At 26.5% G+C, this 23,009-nt stretch overlaps 10 non-coding genes across 10 annotated transcripts; 5 read left to right on the forward strand and 5 right to left on the reverse strand.

The window, feature by feature from the left end:
* Window positions 1–72, forward strand: Trnad-guc (transfer RNA aspartic acid (anticodon GUC)). Its single transcript has one exon. It is a non-coding gene; the product is annotated as a tRNA-Asp (tRNA).
* A 651-nt stretch (window positions 73–723) lies between these two features.
* Trnar-ucu (transfer RNA arginine (anticodon UCU)) lies at window positions 724–796 on the forward strand. The gene has a single exon. It is a non-coding gene; the product is annotated as a tRNA-Arg (tRNA).
* A 6-nt stretch (window positions 797–802) lies between these two features.
* Window positions 803–884, forward strand: Trnal-aag (transfer RNA leucine (anticodon AAG)). The gene has a single exon. It is a non-coding gene; the product is annotated as a tRNA-Leu (tRNA).
* A 1,203-nt stretch (window positions 885–2,087) lies between these two features.
* Window positions 2,088–2,169, reverse strand: Trnal-aag (transfer RNA leucine (anticodon AAG)). The gene has a single exon. It is a non-coding gene; the product is annotated as a tRNA-Leu (tRNA).
* Window positions 2,170–2,175: 6 nt separating this feature from the next.
* Trnar-ucu (transfer RNA arginine (anticodon UCU)) lies at window positions 2,176–2,248 on the reverse strand. Its single transcript has one exon. It is a non-coding gene; the product is annotated as a tRNA-Arg (tRNA).
* A 651-nt stretch (window positions 2,249–2,899) lies between these two features.
* On the reverse strand, window positions 2,900–2,971 carry Trnad-guc (transfer RNA aspartic acid (anticodon GUC)). Its single transcript has one exon. It is a non-coding gene; the product is annotated as a tRNA-Asp (tRNA).
* A 9,148-nt stretch (window positions 2,972–12,119) lies between these two features.
* Window positions 12,120–12,192, reverse strand: Trnal-caa (transfer RNA leucine (anticodon CAA)). The gene has a single exon. It is a non-coding gene; the product is annotated as a tRNA-Leu (tRNA).
* Window positions 12,193–14,066: 1,874 nt separating this feature from the next.
* Window positions 14,067–14,152, forward strand: Trnay-gua (transfer RNA tyrosine (anticodon GUA)). The gene is given in 2 exon segments: window positions 14,067–14,103; window positions 14,117–14,152. It is a non-coding gene; the product is annotated as a tRNA-Tyr (tRNA).
* A 4,067-nt stretch (window positions 14,153–18,219) lies between these two features.
* Window positions 18,220–18,292, reverse strand: Trnak-cuu (transfer RNA lysine (anticodon CUU)). The gene has a single exon. It is a non-coding gene; the product is annotated as a tRNA-Lys (tRNA).
* Window positions 18,293–21,809: 3,517 nt separating this feature from the next.
* On the forward strand, window positions 21,810–21,891 carry Trnas-cga (transfer RNA serine (anticodon CGA)). The gene has a single exon. It is a non-coding gene; the product is annotated as a tRNA-Ser (tRNA).
* Window positions 21,892–23,009: the final 1,118 nt, after the last annotated feature.

A 23,009-nucleotide genomic window follows, 5' to 3' on the forward strand; every position in this document is an offset into this window, starting at 1 on the left:
TCCTCGTTAGTATAGTGGTGAGTATTCCCGCCTGTCACGCGGGCGACCGGGGTTCGATTCCCCGACGGGGAGCTTTTTTATTTTGCTAAAACTTTAGTTGATATTAATGATGACGTAACTGTCATAGTTATTGTGTTAGTAAATAAATTAACACTAATATAAGCTAAATAGACGTTTATAAAACGAACAAATTTAATAAAAACTGTTTTGAACTTCAACCAATGTAATTTTTCTTATCAACTATTCTAGAATAAAACTGTTATAGTTTACTCAGCAGTGGTTAAAAAGTTTGTTTATAACTTGACAAAGGTTTTTATGATAATTAGTTTGAATTGTTGTAACAAATAAACCCATTTGTTTTTATAAATACGTAAATAAACTTAACTTTTATAAACTCAGAAAGCTAAATATTATTTCTATAAAATAAATCAAGTTTATTTTCTTATTAAATTAATAGTTACGTGTTAAAAGCATATAGTAAACTTTGTTATTTTTTAAAACTGTAGCAAAGATATACATGTATAAAAATAAGATGTATGAAATAACTTAACAATAAGTAATTTTATTATTTACAGCTTTAGAAAACATAAATATCATTCCTATGTAATTAAATTTATCTCAATTAGTCTATGTTTGCTTTGCATATATATTAAATGCTTCAATTATTACGTCACGAATAGTCAATTTGAAATTATAAACCGTGCCGTGCCAATTTCCACAAGCGTCTCCGTAGCGCAATGGATAGCGCGCTTGACTTCTAATCCAGAGGTTCCGGGTTCGAGTCCCGGCGGAGATGTGTTAAGGTAGCATGGCCGAGCGGTCTAAGGCGCTGGATTAAGGCTCCAGTCTCTTCGGAGGCGTGGGTTCGAATCCCACTGTTGCCATCTCCTTTATTAACTTTTATCCAATGTTTTACAAGAAATTTGGTTTAATCGTCATGATGTTATATGCTTAGACATAAATAAACTTTAAAGAAATGTATATCTAATATTTTCGTTGTTTAATACTTAGTTAACCCGAAAATTATGATTATTTAAAACATAACTACGGACGATAAGCTGATTTTAGCTTGTTAAAGAAAGACCTTACCTAGTAAAATTAGAAAACAGATTAAAAAACGAATCGGGGAACACATTCTTATATAGAAATAAAATTTTCTTAAACATAAAACGAGCATAATGAGCGCGTGAGATAATAACTTCACTTTTTTCAGTGCTGTAACGCGTTTTCAGTATATAAAACTACAACAGGTCATAATTAGAACAAATTTAATTACATTCGACAAGTAATACTACAGCTATAAGTGTTAAGTTGTATCCATCTTCAGTAATAAAGTTTTTTTTTTCCTTTCCCTTAAACTTTTTCTATTTAAAATTTTTTATTACATTAAGTTAAAAAAACTTTCATTTTCAGTAATTAATACTTATATTAAACTTACCCAACTATGCATTTTTCATTAAATTTGAACACTTAGTATCAAAATTCTTTTGTTTATGTTTTTACGCATCAATATGTTCGGATCAAATTTACAGCCATTGTCTAAATATTATTTACTGTCTTGTTGTTATTCGAAAAGGTCAACTCATGATCACCGAAACCTGGTAGTTAAACGAAGCAGTGTATAAAAGTTTGTTTTATTATATATATATATAAGACATAGTGTCGCTTTTGCACGAGAGTCATTTTGCACAAATCGTCATTTTCGAACATTGCATCACTCTTGCAAGAGGTTAAGGTCAGTGTAATTAGTAATATATTTAGTTTTTGATTAATGAACAAAATAGTAAATTTGTTATGCTCGTTTTATGTTTAAGAAAATTTTATTTCTATATAAGAATGTGTTCCCCGATTCGTTTTTTAATCTGTTTTCTAATTTTACTAGGTAAGGTCTTTCTTTAACAAGCTAAAATCAGCTTATCGTCCGTAGTTATGTTTTAAATAATCATAATTTTCGGGTTAACTAAGTATTAAACAACGAAAATATTAGATATACATTTCTTTAAAGTTTATTTATGTCTAAGCATATAACATCATGACGATTAAACCAAATTTCTTGTAAAACATTGGATAAAAGTTAATAAAGGAGATGGCAACAGTGGGATTCGAACCCACGCCTCCGAAGAGACTGGAGCCTTAATCCAGCGCCTTAGACCGCTCGGCCATGCTACCTTAACACATCTCCGCCGGGACTCGAACCCGGAACCTCTGGATTAGAAGTCAAGCGCGCTATCCATTGCGCTACGGAGACGCTTGTGGAAATTGGCACGGCACGGTTTATAATTTCAAATTGACTATTCGTGACGTAATAATTGAAGCATTTAATATATATGCAAAGCAAACATAGACTAATTGAGATAAATTTAATTACATAGGAATGATATTTATGTTTTCTAAAGCTGTAAATAATAAAATTACTTATTGTTAAGTTATTTCATACATCTTATTTTTATACATGTATATCTTTGCTACAGTTTTAAAAAATAACAAAGTTTACTATATGCTTTTAACACGTAACTATTAATTTAATAAGAAAATAAACTTGATTTATTTTATAGAAATAATATTTAGCTTTCTGAGTTTATAAAAGTTAAGTTTATTTACGTATTTATAAAAACAAATGGGTTTATTTGTTACAACAATTCAAACTAATTATCATAAAAACCTTTGTCAAGTTATAAACAAACTTTTTAACCACTGCTAAGTAAACTATAACAGTTTTATTCTAGAATAGTTGATAAGAAAAATTACATTGGTTGAAGTTCAAAACAGTTTTTATTAAATTTGTTCGTTTTATAAACGTCTATTTAGCTTATATTAGTGTTAATTTATTTACTAACACAATAACTATGACAGTTACGTCATCATTAATATCAACTAAAGTTTTAGCAAAATAAAAAAGCTCCCCGTCGGGGAATCGAACCCCGGTCGCCCGCGTGACAGGCGGGAATACTCACCACTATACTAACGAGGATGAAATGTGGCCAGTACGGGGATCGAACCCGCGACATTCGCGTCATTAGCACGACGCTCTAACCAACTGAGCTAACCGGCCACACATAAGTACTTGCAAATTTTTAGTTTATAAAGCTGGAAGTTTCGATTGTTACGTCGTGATCAACACTGCGCGACTACGTCTCTGAGAAAAACACATTAATTCCTTAACATTTTCTGTTTTGTTGTTTTAATTACTTGTTTCTCTATTACTTCGAATAAATAAAGTTTTTATAGTTGCTTGAAGTTTAAATAACAATGTTTTATGAACAATTGGTATGCTTATTTTTACAAGTTATTAAGCTTTACATTTACTTTTATTGAATTAATAAAAATAAAATCTCGAGTTTACTTAAAATTTGCAAATATGCGGAAGTTGATTGAAATGTTATGTCTATTAAGCATAAACGTAATGTTTTTTTAGAGTTTTTGAAGTGCATTTAAACAGCATTAAGAATAAAAAAACATATAAACATTTATAAATATTAGTTGTATTTATATATCTAGCAAATATAATAAGTTATAAATACTAAAAGCTGCAAATATTTCATATTAGCTACCCTATTTGCTGAATAGATAAATTTAAACCTTAAATTAAACTGAAAAGTAAAAACAGGTTACTTGAGGAAAAAAAAAATTTAAGGTTATCAAAACAGTCAACTTTAATCTTGACAAATATAAACAGCATAAGTCTGCTCATAAGTCATATCCATGAGAAACTTCAGAAGTATTTAGAGGAGTTTTAAACAAGTGGTGCTTAAATTGAACTATTTTATATAATATAAACTCAACAAGAAATATAACTTTAAAAATTACAGCAATTTACTAATTACTGAGTTTGAATTTAATTCAAGAAAAAAAAAGTTTTTGAAAGTATAAACTTTAAATAAGTTAGTTTTAATTACTATCTTTATCACAGAAAAATAACATTGTACTTTTCAAACCCACACAATTATTTAATATAATACGATAGAGTTTCTTAAAGCATAAATTTAAAAGCATTTCACTTAGGCTTTGATAGGCATTTAAGCAGTAATGTCAAAAATACATTTTTGTAAGCATTCTTAAATTCCAAATATTACAACGGTAGTACAAAAAAAAATAAATTTGTTCATTTTCTGCATCAGTTAACTGATTTTGGTGACAGATATAACAATTCATAAGTTTGAGTTTTTCAACAGGTTTTACTAACACAAAAAATTGTCTATGATTATATTTTTTTGATAGCTAAATATTATCTTAATATAAAACCCTAACTCTGTGCATTAGTGTGCAAGTTTTAGAATAAGCCTTTACTTCAATTTAAAAATGCTAAAATCTTTGCATGCAATGTAAAAAATAAGTGATTCAAAAAATGCTTTTCTATACCAACTGTTTAACAAAGTAATCAAAGTACAAAAAACTACTTTTAAAGTAAGTATAAAGTCACACTACTGTGCAACTCAGTGTAACACAATATAAAATGGTTAATAGTAAGTTCTGAAATGAGAAAATAAAAGTTCTCTACTATAACTGACCTTTAATTGAACTGAATTTTTTTAATTTATTTAGATTAACTTTAAAAATTTACAAGTTTAAAAACAGCTAAAAATCTAAATTAAAAAAAATCTCTCTAAGAAGGAAACCAATATAAATTATAAGTTATGTTTTGTTTTGAAAAAATTTCTAGATGCATTTACTTTACCTTTTACTTATACTTAAATTAAGTTTTATATACAACTTAAAAAACTGCATGAAATTTTAATCAACAGATCTATAACCCAATTAATAATAATTTTGTAATCAGTGTATAAAATCAGTGTAACAAAAACTATGTGAAAAGAAAACTAACTTAGAAATAAAATAGTTAAACTAGTAAATTGGTTTCCAAAAAAATTCCAAAACAACTGAATTAATATTAGATTTTTAAATCAGTTATAAAGATTTTTTACTCATACGCCATATTGAACTTTTTTTAAATGTTTTGTTATTTTCTATATTTAAGAATAAAAACATTAGATGAACTTTTAGGCCTTTTGGTAGTATAATACAATTTAAGGTTGTATAATATTTTAATATTTTTGTAAGTGTTTTGTCAGTTATGTATTAGCCATAAAAGAGCAGTTTTATAGCTATATAACATGTTTTTCACGCAGATTTTTTTTTTAAACAAAAACAGTGTTAAGTCAGATAACCTAATACAATGGTAGTATAAAGAAATTAATAATTGTAACAGTAACACTTCTGCTTTGTCACGGTGCGTCACTTCGACACGGAGGGTCACTTTAGCACGGCGACAAAATGACACGGTGCGTCACTTTGGCAGAGAGGGTCACTTTGGCACGGCGACAAAATGACACGGTGCGTCACTTTGGCACAGCGACAAAATGACACGGTGCGTCACTCTGGCACGATGCGTCACTTTGGCACGGCGACAAAATGACACGGAGGGTCAATTTGGCACAGCGACAAAATGACACGGAGCGTCACTTTGGCACAGAGGGTCACTTTGGCACTGCGTTGTGACGTAGCTATTCAAACTTTCTGACGTAGTTATTGAACCTAAAGTTGCAACAGTAGAAAATACTTTTTAAATTATTCGTGTAAGCTAATATAAATTACTGATATTACAACACTTTTTGTAACCTTTGAGTTAACCATTGTAGCACTACTATTACAATATTACTAAAGTTGCATACACTAAAGCAATTGGTTTCAGTTTTATTTTTTAACACTTATTTTTTGAAAATAAATCAAAACCTTGTTTACGTATTTTTTTTTGACTAGTTAAGCAATCAGAAAGGTCTTTTATTTTATTTTGTAATAACTTAATTATCTTTAAAAGTTTTAGATAACTTCGGAGTACATACTATAACATACTCGGAGTATTAAAAGCATAACATAAAAGTTTAAATACTAGAAGAAATGAATAGTTAATCGAAAAAAATTATTTAATATGTTAAAATACAAACACTTTAAAAGATCTTAATATTACAGTCTAGAGGCTATTCTGTAAGCCTAGTGCAAATGTTGTACGGCTGTTGATTAATATATTACTAATTTATAGTCGTATAGACACTCCGCCTAACTGTTCAACATCAAGCAAAGTTTTCTTGCGTAAAGCATAAATTGTTAATTATCAACCAAAACTATTAAGCATCAAGCAAAATTATTCAACATCATAAAAAAATATATGAATGAAGCAAAACTATTAGTCATCAAGCTTAATTATTCGACATCAAAAATACTATTTCGTTTTATTTGAAGAGGAGGGGACACAGGGATTTGAACGAGGGGCCTATCGATCTGCAGTCGATTGCTCTACCACTGAGCTATATCCCCTCACATCCATATAAATACAGAACAAAATATAAACAGTTTGTCAGCGTTGCCTAAAGCAAAACTGTTAACAACTGATTGAATTCGACTTATTTTTTTGTAGCTGAATAATCATTTTGCAATAGTTTTTAAACCTTTACGACAAACTCTTACTAAAACACTTTAAAACTTTTTCCTTTCACTAAAAAATCAATGTTTAACAAAAAAAAGTTAACTTTTATTTAGTTTCAGTTATTTAAACACTATGTTTGAAATAATTTTTCGAATTTTTTTATTTTACAACAATGAATGAATAACATTTTAAAAGGTAGTAACGTTAATGTAGTTTACAATACTAAATAAAAACAATCACTCTTTTGTATACGTTTTAGGTTTATTGAATTATAATTTAACTTTATAAGAACTTAAACATCTAAAGCAGGGGTCGGCAGGCAGTTGGTACTCGCGGGCCAGTTTTCAAGTTTCCAAAATCTTCGCGGGCCCCAGTTTTAGTTTTAGTGACACTAATAAAAAACTTTTATTTTTATTTAGTTTATTATTTTTAATTACTTTTAGCTACACATAGAATACCTATTAAAATTATACACATTTAATGGAGTAATATTTTCATAGACTAATATACTCAAGACTTAACAAACTATGTACTGTCTTTAAAAGTTAATAAGAATAACTTGATATGTTTCTTATTTTACTTACATCTAACTCTCTATAAAACCAAGCTTGAAAACCATCTATAAGTCACTTTTATGTATTGTTTATAATGTCAACCACTTTTTCATATTTAAAAAAAATTTAAACTCTTAAAAATAGTTTTTGAATTTTAAATAATTTGCTTTTTTTTAAAAATTCAGTAACTAGTTTTAATTTAATAAATTTAGCACCTATGTGTAATGTAAAGAAGTATAAAAAAAATAATGCAATAAATGCTTAAATACTTTAGTAAAATACCTTATTAAAAATTAATTAGTTTTTTACATGGTTGTCACTTTAAAAGCAAAAAGTCTGAATTACATAAAACCAGCCTGAGTTTATTAAAAGTTTAAAAAGCCAAAAATTTGCTTTGAAGAAACAAAAGCTTTAATACTTAACTAAAATATCATCATACAAAAGTACAAAATATTCAAAACGACAAGTAAAAAATTATAGTTAATCAACTTCACTACAGTCATAAATATTATTCTGAGAATTCAAAATGTTTTAAATAAAAATTGTACACTTGCACCTAAGTTTTCTTAAATGTTTGAATAGGTTTAACCAAGTGTGAGTTTTTCAAATAGTTTGTATTGCAACCGTGTTTTAAATAAAACTCACGAAATCACGAAGTAACGAAGTTTTTTGACAGCGAAATAAATACATACAGCAAAAAAATATTGTTGTAAGTCAGCTTGAATGGACAGTTAAGTTTCTTAAATATTGTTGACAAAAGTAAAAATTTATTAAGCTATAAATGAAGTAGAAAAACTTATTTTTTATTAATAGTTGTAGCAATTATTTATTGCTTTATCTGCAATGAAAATATTGCCTACAAAAAAGAGTAAATTAAAAATATAAGACGATTTATAAGAATCACAAAACGTTAATTAGTAGTTGTTGCGAGAACCGAAAAAAACAAACCGCTCAAGTCAGTTTTAAGGAAAGCACATGATTATCTTCAGTACTACATACTAAAGAGAAAAAATTGTCAAGGTAAGTTATTAAGAAGCAAAAGTAAATACTTAAAAGGAGACACAGTTCAGATTTCAAAACTTTTTTAAAGAACTTGTGTTGGTGGTAGTAAGAGTATTTTATTAATTTCTTCAGTGACAAAAAAAATGCTTTTAGGCAATTTCTGATATTTCAAAGTCAAATAAATCAAATTGGAACTTTAATCGATCTATTAAGATAAAAGCAACAACAAATGCTGCTCATCTGAGAATATTTATTTCAGGTATTTTTACTAACTCATGTCCTATTTAAAATTGTGGTTTAAAAATAAGCATCTCTGTACAATGGTGTGGTTAGAAATAAATTTAAAATACACACAAAACTTCTAAAAAAATCAAAACGTGTGAAACCAAAATTAAATAAACACTATTACTTATTATTGTGTTATTTCAAATATTTTTGTGTACACTCAAATATAACAAGTAGTGTTAAAACATATATAAGAGAAACTTAGGTATAAACTATATGTCAAACAAAATACTATGGTAATTTCTGTATAAGGTTTACGTATATTTATTAAAAAGGTTAAGAACATTATACTGCGAAATCATATGAATCTGACTACTTACAAGGGGTGTTAAAGATAAGAAAATTGAAACAGTTGGTCATTATACTTAAAATTACCATTATAACATATTTTGTGAAAAAAAAAATTTTACTATGGTCTTTACACATAACATATGTCAAACATAAAATATTTGTGCTATTTTTAACTCCTAGAAAGAATGTAATCAGTTTCAGGGTTGCCAAAGGTTTTTAAGATTTTTTTTCCAGGTATTCTGAATTTCTTCTATCTTTTGAAAAGTGCAAGTTTTGTAATCTAATTTTAGTATGAAATTAAGTTTAAAGTAAAAAAAAACTGTCTAAAATAGTATAGCAATATTAAAAAGATACTGTTAGGCGATTTTAAATGTGTTTTTTAATAAATTAAATTGTTGAGAAATCTTTTGTATAAAGTCGAAGTTTCATAACTTTACATGTAAAAATTGTTTAAAACTCAAGGTGTTTTCGAAAATTCTTAAGTTCCAGATTTTTTTGCCTAAACTGTCAAATTTCAATTTTTTTTCAAAATTCAAGATTTTTGGGCAACAATGATTGTTTACATTTATATGTAAATAATAATAAAAATAATACTTCCTTTTATAGCAGCTGCAAAACTTAAAACTTAACATATATCATAATTAAAATTAAAACTGTGAAATGAACAAAACATACATCATAAGTTTACTATGCCAGTCTTCAAAGCAAAACATCCTGCCTAAGTGATCAAAAAACTATCCTTACATTTAAAAATAAAACTAACAATTTAAGTCAAAAACTAAAAATGCCTAAACTGGCCTGATATTTGAAAAGTTTATAAACTAGTCTGACTTAGTCTGAGTGTGTGGCAATGCTTTGTTTATTTGCTTAAATTTAAACTATTTTGATTGATAATAAACAGACTCAACAAATTTATTATCCCTAAATCTTTTTTGTATTAAATAGGTAATTCTAAAAAAGAACATCTGTGTATATAATTTTGCAATGCAAAGAAATTAACTTAAGTTTCCAAAAAGCTTTGTTTGTAAAATAAAAATGTATACTGAACAAAAATAATGTGATTATGTTATATTAGTTGTTTTAAATGTGTCTGTACACTTTTAGATATTTTATGTAAAATCAATTATAATCGAAAATTATGCTTAAATTGAACTAAATTTAACTTAAATAATGTTTTCAAAGTGGTTTAAAAATAAACTTCACTGTACATTGGTGTGGATAGGAATTAACTTAAAGTACACAGAAAACTTATACAACATTCAATTTATGTTGAAATCTAAATAAAACAAACCTTATTTCTTTTTATTATATTACTTTTAATGTTTTTATGTACACTTAAATACAGTGATAAAATATAATAGGTATAAGTTACGTATTAAACGAAATGTATAAACTTAAAAGAAATGACATTTTTGTCAGTTACTGTGCATTTCTTTTGTAAACAAGGGAAAACATTTGCATTTTGTTCACTTACTTAATAGGTGATATAAATAACTGAGTCCAAGTATTTTTAAGACTGTTTTTTCTCTTCATATTTTGTTATGGTAAGAAGAAAGTTGTTATAAAACACAGCTCGAAGGCTAATCTGTCTTTTTTACTTGTTTAATTTAAAGGAGTGAAGCTTTTTAATTGTTTTAAAATGTTATACAGGGAGTTTAAATGAAACTAATCAAATCTAAACAAATTACAGCATTTTTACTATAAAAAATTATACTTAGAATATATTTTTGCTCAGCGGGCCACATTTACATGCTCGCGGGCCACAGAATTTTCTTTCGCGGGCCGCATCCCATCCAAAAAATAAACGTGCTCGCGGGCCGCAGATATACTCTTCAAGGGCCGCAATTGGCCCGCGGGCCGCAATTTGCCGACCCCTGATCTAAAGTATCGAACATAACACTTCTTTAGCACTATATATTTTTTTCAAGAATGCTTACTTACTAATTAGTTTAATTAAGTTTATTTTATGATGTATATATGTAAAACTTGAATAGATTTTTTTTAAAGAACCTATTTTATTTAATATGTGATTAAAGCTAACGTTTAATCCAACTTATTAATTTCTTAATTAATTTAATTTCATGTATTTTAAGTACAAAAAGTTACATAAAGGTGTTCATAGATTTGTGTAGTTTATAAACGAAATTTGTTACACAGCTTAAAAACTAACTTCTAATTTTCTATTCAAATAAAAAGTTCCTACACCGGGAACTGAACTCGGGCCGCCTGGGTGAAAGCCACGAATCCCAACCACTAGACCATGTAGGACTATGGTTCAAAGAAATATTTTGCATTTATATATGTATACGTAAGCGTTATGACGTGTCAATTAAAGCACGTTTATGTAACTTAAACTTCTGTGAGCTTTATTACTTGAAACTTTTGTGCTATATCTTTATATTTCAAACTATTTGTATGTTAAGTTTTAAAAATTTTTAAGTACTCATAACAATCGAAATGTTCTTTTTTATAAACAGTAAGCTATTTATTATATGTTGTTAATTTAACTTAGTTTAGTTTTGTAAATTATTGAAACATAAACTTATAAAAAGTTTTGACAAAATTTTTCGTTTAAAAAATTAAAAAAATCATTCCTAACAATATATGTATACATATATGTTTTAAAGTCTTACTGTAGCGCATTGCAGTTTATTTGTATAAATACTTATACACTTTACTTTATACTTTTCAATAAAATAAATGTTAAGTCCCTCTTACTTTTAATAAAATAATTACAACCTTTCTGTTTATAAACCGAGTCATTATTCGAAAAGATTATCATAGAGCTTTTTTTTATCTGTTCAAACTGCATTTAGAAAAAGTTGTATAACATATAAGCTTTTACTACTTTTAAAGTCGCTTAAACATTTAAAATTCTAACTCAATAACTTTTAAATTTTATTTCAATCTCTTAAAACTTACAGTTAATGGTGAACATATTTCAAACTTAGTAAAACTTAACTTGATAAAATAAACAAATGTAATTTACAAATAACTAAAACTTACTTAAGTAACTTATGCTACAAAAAATTCTTTTTGATATTTTTTGCCTATATTCTTGCCACACACATTAGCGCCAGAGAGTATTATTGTTTTTTTGTTACTCTTATGTTGTTCAGTTGCTTCTTTAGTGAGTTTATTTGATTGCTTTTCTTAGAATAAACTTTGTTAGCACAATTTTTACTTGTATTATATATATTTTTAGCAGTACATAATAACTAATCACTCTGATACTTATACATACTTAGTTTTTAAGATAGTTGTTACTAAGGTGTTCTGGACTCTAACTTAAATAAGATATATAGTATTAAAAAGTTTACAACTCCTTATATTTAGCATTTAATTTATATTTAATTAGTAAAAGTAATCTCCTAACTCAGACCTTGGGGATTGTAATGCATAAAGCACAACCATTGTAACATAAATCATAAAAAAGCACAACTACATAACGTTGAAAATATATATACGTTAAGAAAAAAAACAACTATGTTAAATAATTCACTATATAAAGTAAAGTGATTTTAACATGAACAAAAGATAAGTACATTTTAAGTAGGTAAAAGGCATGCCTCGACCCGGGATTGAACCAGGGACCTTCAGATCTTGAGTATGACGCTCTCCCGACTGAGCTATCGAGGTATCATGTATGACTCAATTAAATCCGTTTAGTTTTACTAATACATGCTGGACTAAATTAAGTCATGTTTGATTTTACTATATAGTTTATGGAACGGCAAAAAAAGCGCTCAAAAATATTTAATCAAACGACCTAGTGTACGAAAAAACCTTTCGGTTTTTATTACACTTTGAATATCTTAAATCATATTTAATTTTACTAAATCATTTTTTATTAACTAAATCATGTTTGACTTTGCAAAATTAAAAATGAATTAAGTAATTATAAGTTATTAAAAACTTTATTAAACTTGTTCAGACAAATATAAGTTCTTAAAAATTATGTATAATTAAAACAATGAGCTGATTTTTTTCTAATAAGATCTGCAATAAGCTGTGTATTAAAAGTAAGTTCTTGTTTTATTACTAATGATTAGTATTTTTTACATATTAAACAAAAAAAAATAAACAAGTAAAATAATAAAGAGTGTTGTGCTCTCATTTATTTTAGCTAAATTGTTAAAAAAAATCAAATAAGATAAAAGTATATATTGTAACCATTATTTAGATGTGTAGGAGCCGGGCATAGTTCTGGTACATCTCGCATGCTAAGCGAGCGCTCTACAATCTGAGCCAGACCCCCATGTGATTACAAGCGATTCGTAGCGTTTATAATGCATTAATTAACGTTTCCATTATTACGTCACAAAACTGTTGTGACATATGCAGTTTGTGACATACTAACTCTTTAGAGTATGTTTATAATTTAAATTGTATTTTAAAATTTCTAGTTTTCATTGTGTGGAATTCTTTAAAAAAAACTACTCTGTATTTACGTCATAACAGTTTGTGATCTGCACGCGTGGGTTCAAAGCCATCTCCGTATTTTTCTTTGAAATTAATTCCAAAAAGTCGTATTATACTTTGAAGGTTTAGTGTAAATTTATTTACTAATACTTTAATACATTTATATAGTTTTATTTGTATTTGTTTATTACGAAAATAAGTCTTACTTTACTTTTTGTTTATAAAATCAGTTACTGTTTTATTTAAATTTAAATTTATTTTAAACCGTTTAAAAATATGACTTGTTAATTGTAATTTATGTAAATTTTAACACTGCAACATTTATTTATTAACTTATAAACATTTATTAGTTCATTTTTGATAAAAAAAATTCAAAAGTGTAAACAATTTCAATTTTATTGTAAACAATATTTCCTACATTTTATGGTAGCTTTTATTAAATTTGATATTTTTAATCTAAATTAAAAGTAATACTTGTTTTACATAAGTTTAGAATGTATCTATAAAATATTTATTTTACAATTTTAAAATTTTTATTTAATTTTTGTTTAGTTATAAAAGCATATAAAACATATTTATCTGTTTACAAATAAAATTGTGCAAAAACTTAGATTTAAGAACTATGATAGGTTACAATTACAATTTAAACCACATGTAAACAAGCTAATTTAGTTTTATATTATTCTCGGTGTTTACAAGCTTCTTTAAAAAAAATTGTAAAGGTATGCATTTATTATTTAAGTATATAGAAAAAACAATCATGGTTACTATAACAACCTTCGGTAGCTCAGTTGGTACGCATTAAAAATTATTATAAAAGTCTACTTACAAAATATTGTTTGTAAATTGGTATTTAGAAATTTTTAAGCTTTAAAGACTTCAATTGGTACGCATATATTAACTTAACAGTAGAAGCGCATAAGGCCATACTAGTGAGTTGATAAAAGCAATCAAAAAATTTTCAACTTTAGAAGCATACTTATGTTAAAATATGCCGTGTTGATGTACTTAATAAACAAAATCAATTGTTGAGTGCACAAGTGCTTCGAACACTAACGTTTATAAACACAAAATTGTCCTTTATTCCAGCGCCTTCGATAGCTCAGTTGGTAGAGCGGTGGACTGTAGCCAGTTGTTAGAAATCCATAGGTCGCTGGTTCGACTCCGGCTCGAAGGACTATTTTAGTTTCATCAAACTTTATGTTTTTCGTGATTAATATAAATAATGTTTTATTTGACATTTTTTATTTTTAATATCAACAAATTTAACTATTTTTTGAAATATCATTTTATAAAGAAGTATTTTACTAAAAAAACACGTTATAATTTAAATAGTTTGTTAACAACTAAATTTCTAGATAAATATACAAAACATCAAATATTTAAACACAATAATAATTATTAGTTTAGTTTTTTTTTTTTCTAAACAGGCAAACTCCTTGTTTTATATTAGTTTTTTCTTTAACGAAATAAGTTTTTAGTGATAAAACTTACATTACTGTTAAAAATTATTAATGAAGTATTTAAAGGCAGTATTATAAAAATAATTCATTTAATTGTTGTCATCTTTTATTTTCAAAAAACAAATATCTAGAAGACTTTATTGAAATAATTGTTATACTTTTAAGTTAGTTCTGTCGTTAATATTGAAACTTGCACCATTTATATATTAATGGTAACCAACAAAAGCCGATTGATCTATAATTGTTTTATGATTACAAAAACAAAAAGGCAATGCTAAGAATAACAAATAACCTTGATACTTAATTTTAAATGTAAAAATTCTGCCGCTTAAGTTCGAACTTTTTGATTATGTAAAAACTTTGTGTAGAAAGTGTAACTTATTCTTAAGAAAAACTTGTTCCTTTAAATAAGTGTTAAGAAGTTTAGTTTTAAACATGTTTAGTTAAAATATATAAAAATCAATACGAATTAGTACAAAGTTAATAAACACACCAAGCAAGTTATTCAAATGCATTAAACAAAACATGATTTTCTTAATCATGTACAACACAGTTGAAACTTTAATAAAAATTATTTCAAAAAAGCCGGACTAAGTTTTAGTTGTTAAAAGAAAATAAAAAACAGTGAAACTGTGATTTATTTAGATTCAAAAACACTTAAACTAGGATCACATTTTAGTTTATATAAAGTTATCATAGAAAAGTATTTATGGCATAGTTTACAATTAGAGGTGATATAATAAGACCAGGAAGAAAAACTAAAATCATGACTTTCAATAATTTCTATGCCAAATCGAAAGTCATTTAAAAACTTAATAGACTACAGAGACTCTGGTTTATATATTAAATAACTAGTAATTTAGATTTAGCTTTAGTATGAAGGACAATAATTTAGATAAATTTGCACTTTTTTGGCTGTGTTTAAAGTACGAGCTCAAAAAGCATACAATTATAATTTGTTCTCTGGTTTATAGTTTGAAAAATTAAGCAGTAAGTTATGAAAAATAAACAAAACTGTTATACTGGTTATTATTGTTGTATAAAACAACTCGTTATCTTTAATAAAAAACCAAAATAATAAATTTTAAGTTTTTAGGGGAAACTCGTTAAAAAATTTAAAAAAGTAAATTATAAAATTTTCCTTTTTTTTGTTGAAAAGAAATTAAAAAAAAATCTTTTTTAAATAATTCAGTCTCTCGGATAAGAAAAAATAAAACAAACTAAATTAAGACAATATTCAATCAAATGAGCAAAAGTGCATTGTCCGGAGTCGAACCCGGGCCTCCCGCGTGGCAGGCGAGAATTCTACAACTGAACCAACAATGCTTGTTTCAACTTAAAATTTATAGTATATAAACCAAGTGGTTATCAAATGCAGCTTATCTGCATTTGCTTATCAAAAGTAGCAACTGTTGTGATGATATAAACAATCAAGTGTTCATTTAGCTTTGATTTTATGCGACTTGAATATTAGTGCATTTTAGTATTTACTTTTTTCTAACTATTTTATTAGCGGCTAAATATTTAGTTTTTGTTCATTTTTAAATTATAACCATTTTTAAATAGAATATTTATTTTAAAAATGTTATTTCATCTTTATTACAGTAAAACAATTCATGTACAAACTAGAAAATTTTGATAGTAACACTAACCAAAATTTGTATATCACAATTTAAAACTAGCTTATTTATTTATAAAACTAATTTACCATTTTATTTTCGTTTATTTAAATAATAACAGACATTATTTGGTTGAAAACTGAAACAAATTTACAGTTGCAACTACTTAAGCTTAGTAGAAAAAAGTTGAGAAATTTTGTAAAAATATCAAAATTTACTTAAATTTTGTTAAAACCAAGTTGTCACTTTGATATCTAACTTTGTCAAACATTTTAGAAGCCGGTTGTTAAAAAAACAAAACTGAAAATTAATAATGTTTTTAGACGTGTCAATTAAGACAATTAAAATGTTTGCATTCAAACATACCATAAGCAGTAAGTAAAATTTGTGAATGAAACATTAATAGGTATATCCTTTTTTTACGTTTGTGTAAGCACGATGATGACCAATAAAACCAGGGAACTATTTCTTTCTTATTAAATGTATTTATTTGGAAAGGTCCTTAATTGTATTCTATTTGTAGTGTACGACTCGATAACAGAAACGCTTTTTTGTGCACCAGGTCCTAGGACCAAACACTTTTGGTATTTTATTTTTGTCGTTCAGTAAACTATTCTACAAATTGCTCAAGACTATACTTGGATAAAAATATTTAGCCTAGTTTAATCTTCTGATCCCATTAAAAATCGTAAGGTTATGGTAGTTGAAATTGTATAATAAAAAATAGTTGATAGAATCCTTTCATAAGTACGATTAATCTTTAGTTATCATTTAATTCATACAAAGCTATTTTATTAGATTATAAATTAAATAGTGGCTATGAGAATGAGAATTTTATTTATACTTTACTAAATTAAGAAAATTTAAGCCATAGCTTTAAAATTAACATAACTTAATGAAATTAGTAATTTTTGTAGCTAATGAGAATTTGGTATTTATATTTGAAAAAAAAAATTCAACAAGTATTTGTTTATGATTCATCTGAAATGTAGTATATAATAATTATTCTTGATAGCGTAAGCTATTAAGGTATTCTTTTTCACCTAAAGAAAGCTGTAGGAAAATACTTAAATTTTGATTAGACTATTAACACCATTCATCGTTAGTTCTATATTATAAACAATTTTTTTAAAAACCATAGTAGCTAAAACTTAAATATGACGTCAAGAAATTCACTAATTAGTTTTAAACAATAGCTAACGAACAACGTAAATTAAAATTCAACGACCGACAAGCAAAACGTCTCTATAAGTTTGCAGTTTACTAAACCACGTGATTATTTTCAACGAGCGTCAAAGCTATCGAACAAAAACACGTTTAAAATTTGCAGCGAAATATTATAGCACATTCTGTCGAGCTAAGGGCAAAAAAAATAACGCTTGAACGAACATATGCTAGCATTCGAGTGAGCTACAGATTTACTTGCCTTGATATTTGGGTTTATATACAGTAATTTTTCGATAGTGTAACGGTTAGCATTGGTGCCTTCCAAGGACTAGTTCCGGGTTCGACTCCTGGTCCACGCACTTTTGTATTTTTGGTACAGTAGCGAAATATTTTGCATGTAAGAATGGAATGATGTAAATGTTTTAAGTAGAAATGAATAATTTCAAACTAATTTTAGCAAGCTTTATGAAACTTTAATAAAAATAGTAGAAGGACTACTGATGTAAATATACAATTTTTAACTGTACTTTATTTTGAAATTATAAAGTTTGAATCAAGTAGTAAGCAAGTAATTCAGTAATTATTTTCATGACTAGATACAAGATATTGAAAAAAAAAATTCGAGTAGCTAGTTATTTGTTGGAATGTACTAATACTCTTGTTTTTAATTTTTACATAACTATATTTTTTTCATGGTTTAGTAGTCAAGTCAAAAATCAAAAGTCAAACTCACCTACTTAATTATGTACTACCATTTAAAGTTAACTAGTAGTTATATTTAATAGAAAATATCGTTAAAAAACAGGTCATAAACTGTACCTATTTTCTTTTTAATATACATTCATAAATATTGTTCTGTTGACCCTGCTTAAACAATATGTTGTTTTAGATTCTGTTTGATATTAAAAAAAATAATAAAAAACACAAAATCAGCTGTAATAAAACAATGTTATTATCAAAAGATAGTTCATTCACCAAAAAACGAAAAGAAACCACGCCCAACGTGGGGCTCGAACCCACGACCGTTGGATTAAGAGTCCAACGCTCTACCGACTGAGCTAGCCGGGCGCCTGTAGTAAAGTCTTGTTACAGCTACTTATTTGATAAATTTTAATTCAAACTCTCATTGATTTCTTTTATTGTGTATTACCGGTTAACAATTGTTATCAATTTATTTATAAGTAATGCTTTTAAAGTTACGTTAAAGTAATATATTTTTTTAATTTATGTAAGTAGTTGTTAGATAGTTCCCTAAAAATAAAATTCATTTTTATTCACACATACTGGTCTACTAAATAAAATATATTTTATAGATACATTATTGTGCATAAATAACGGTATTAATTTTTAGTCATGAAGTTTAGTATATGAATTGTTTTTCTTTTTTATATACTTTTATATTGATAAGTTTTATTGGTAGTGTCATATTCTTTATAACTTTATTTTCCTAATATATTTATAAACATAACCAACTTATTTCTTGAAGCTTTGTATATAGCTAACAAGTATGTGAACGGGTCAAATATGCACGAAGACACTTTTGCAAGATTTTAATTAATTTTAATACTAAGATTTTCATTTTACTCCAAAAAAACTTTTATAGTCATTAAGAAGTTGCTTGTTTATTTAGAACTTCACATTTTTCTAACATTTTTTATTTTTAGAATTGTTTTTGTAACGTTCAATTCATATGATATATAGTGAAATTATAAAAACTGTAATATTTTATAGCTAGAGTGAATAACACAAAAATTAAATTAATAATTTATGATTAAGAAAAATTAAAGCAGCTAAAATTGTTTACTAAATAAATAGTTTAATGACGATTAAAAATAACAATTAATCATAATAATTAATTCATTTTGATAAAAAAATATATGGCCAGTACGGGGATCGAAACGCGTTATTAGCACGACGCTCTAACCAACTGAGCTAACCGGCCACTCATGTAGACTATATTTTGTACGTATATAAAACATTGTGGTTTATAGTGATGTTGTTTTTAATGACTTACAAGAATGTATAATTCAAATTGTTTACTACACCAACTTATCTTTGGTTCATGTTTTATATAATACTGATATATTCTATGTACAACATACGATTTTTGAGTTTCTTACTTTTTTAAGAAAAGTAAAATAATACTTTAAAATTCAATTTATATCATACCTTAGAACTTAAGGCTCTTTTGATGTAATTATAAAATTTGAACGTTCGCTCAAAATATAACTCAGCGTAAGCCAAATACTTTTAACTAAAACAGAAAAAAAAACTTTCTTTTCAAATCTTAAGCTTATTTGTTTTAATCTGTTTGTTTAAATTTAAATTTGTTTAAATTAATGATTGTAATATTAACATTATGTTAACAGTTAAATTTTTCAGATGCTATATGGATACTTATTTAAACATAGTATAAGTATCGAAAACTAGTTGTCAACTTCGGAAAATCAGTATATCGCCAGGTTAGTTTATGTTAAGGTTAGTAAAATGTAAGCTACTTAATAATAATATAATTTTAAGAAAAAACAAAAAAACAAACTTACAATAAGCATGCTTGTAAAATTTGTGAACAACTAGAAAAAACAACTCTTGTAAATAAAACACTAGGTTAATTACTGCTTTTAGTGTTTAAAATTCAATTGTTGTATTGTGACGTAATTATTACTTAGGCATATAAAATCTTATAGCTCTATTAATTTGAAGTTTTTAAATTAGTTACTTTTGTTGGTTTTAATATTTGCTTGTACAGGTTGAAATAGTGGGGAACAGGTCAAAAATACACGAAGACAAAATTGCACGAGGGCACAAAACTGCACGAAGATACTTTTGCACCAAGGGTCAATTTTGGACGTAGGGTCATTTTTGCACGATAGTAAAATAAAACAAAAGAAAACTATAAGATAAATTGATATAATAACAAAAAGGATAGTAAAATAATTTAAATTCAAAAAAAAAAAAGTTCAATCCGTGCAAAAATTTCTTCGTGCAAAAGTTACCCTTCGTTCAAAAGTGTCTTAGTGCAAGTTTATTACGTGCAATTTTATCCTCACGTGCAAAAGTGTCTTCGTGCAATTTTCTACGCTCGTTTAAACTTGAAAGCTACACTACATAGAAAATAGTGAAGTATTTATCAAATTTTCTTAAGTTTAAAAATAAAGCACTTTAAAATGAATACATGAACGTATTAACTCGTGCCCTTTATTTAATCAAGTTCCCCCATAAGCGTTCGCTATTTCCATCTTCTCATCAGTACAAGTCATCAGATTCTCTGCGGATTCCTTATTTCTCCAATGTGATGTAAAATGTTCCAGTTGATGATGTAATCAGTATTTTTGTTTTTAAACTTTCAAATATATTTCGACAGTTCACCGCTTTCCTTGTGGACTTTAAAATTTCTAATATGGCTATACCACCTTGTTTTAAAAGCCCCCCAGTGCTTCCTACGTGTTGCTGTATTTAATATTTTGTTGTAACCGTAGCTTTATAAATTACGTTTTTATTGGGGCATTTGTTTTTGAGTGGGCATAGGTTTTTGTTTCTGCAATTGCAAAGTGATTTTTCTGTGCTAGTGCTTTCAGTTTTTTCTATATTATTTGAAGTCTTTTTGAAACGTTCTTGAATTATCATTTTTATATTACTCATGCAACAATACGACAACTTTCAATTAGAATTAAAAACTAACTTTAAAGTTAATTGAATTAAAAAATATTAACCCGTGCCTTCTAGCAGTATGTCTGTTATGTTTGTATTTAAATAATTGTTTGAAGCTTAGTTTAGCAGAACTTAGTTTTGAAACAATTTTTTTAATTTTTGATTTTTTTGAACTCAGTATAAGCCAAGTTTATGAGCACTAAAAGCTTAATTAAATTTTTCAAAGTTTAAACACTTTATCAACTGAATACTTACAAAATAAAGTACTATTATTAAAAGGTAATAGTATTAGTACTACTACTATCCTTAATCTAAAGATTACTAACAATGTTGTATTACCAGTAATTTATAACAGCCTAACTACTAAAAGAAAACTTTGAATTTTTTTTTTCTATTTTGCAACATTAGTTGCAATAAATACGTCACAAAATTTGATTTATTACGTCACAATGTAAAACAGTTTTATTTATAAACACAACAATTTCATTACCGACGTGAGCCTGGCTAGCTCAGTCGGTAGAGCGTTGGACTTTAAATCCAACGGTAGGGGTTAAAGTCCCCTGTTAGGCTCCTTTTTGACTAAGTTTATAGGAAATGATCCAATTTTATCATCATATTTGCCTAAGCATTGTTTGTTTTTTAAATAAATCATTTTTCTTCTACTTATGAAGTATATATTTTATTGAACATATTTACGAGTGAGTTTATATTGATATAATTTTATTGGAACTTATTGTTGGATATAAGAATTAAATAACAAAACTAAAACATAACTAAATAACATTTAAATAACAAATTTTTTAAAAGTTTAGTATTTTTTAACTATAAACTATATATACTTAAAAAAACTTATATACTTAGTTTCTTAATATGATTTGTTTTGTATTGAAAACTACTTAACTTTATAAGCTAAAAATGTATGTGTTAATCACGAGCTGCGATGGCCGAGTGGTTAAGGCGTTGGACTCGAAATCCAATGGGCATTGCCCGCGCAGGTTCAAATCCTGCTCGCAGCGTACTATTTTGTACTGGAATTGCTGTAGTATATAATTTATGTAAATATAAATAGGGCTTTTTTAATTGATAAAAGGTGTATAGATTTTTTTCGTTTTACTTTTAGTATTTTAAAGTGGGATGACTTTTCACTTACCTTAAATACAAACTTGCGTCTAAAATCATTTCCAAAATTTTTTAGATATAGTTTTTAAATTCACGACGACCTACATAAATTTTTTTCTACAAAATTTGACTTTATCTTTTAAATAGTTTCTTTATAAAAATTGCCGGTTTAAACAAAAAACTACTTGATGTTTATCAAAACAATCGGCTTTATAGTTATTTAATGTTTTAAAGTTATACGAAAACTACGTAACCAAAGTGTTGTTTATTCAAAGGTTTAATAGATTCTTACAGTATTCTAATAAAAACTAAATTTTAAGTTTTGGAATATTCTAATATCTTTAATTTTATATCTAATAAAAAACTAAACAAATCAAAAAAACCAATAAGCTAAAAAAAAATTATAAATTTTTACAGTTGTTGTGGTCTAAAAGTTCTAAAATTTTAGAGAATAAAAAAATAGTTTTTTTATTTTTCCAAACTTTTATTGATAAATGGCGAATCAACTGGAAGTTGTTATGGAGTGATTAGATAGCACTGATGCTCACCGTTACATCATCGACGCTTGTGAAAGTAAGTTACAACTCGAGCATATAAAATTAATTTTATGCATTATATCGGTATGTATTTCAATTACAAAATTTTTAATTTAAAGAAATACTTAAAGAAAAAAACGCAATAAACACTTTTTAAAGTTTGCGATGATAAAACGTAATTTCTTAAACTTTTTCGTGTGTGTTGTGGTTATTTAAAATAATTAATATCAGTGACATTTTAAATACTCACAGTACTACGTTTTTACAATATAATACGTAAATAAAATTTATTGAAATTTAATACAAATAATTGATATTCATTTGAAAAATTGTTCTTTAAGCCTTGGTTTACCACTGGCTGTCAATAAATTTTATTCAAAAAACTTTAAACATAATCCTTAGTCGAGTATAATACTTTATTGATCATAAATAAAGTACAAAATTCAAAGTATTTCATTACAACTAGCATTTATTAGTCA

The sequence above is a fragment of the Thalia democratica genome, chromosome 2 (assembly GCF_965202585.1).
Source record: "Thalia democratica chromosome 2, ktThaDemo2.hap1.1, whole genome shotgun sequence".
Taxonomy (NCBI): Eukaryota; Metazoa; Chordata; class Thaliacea; order Salpida; family Salpidae; genus Thalia; species Thalia democratica.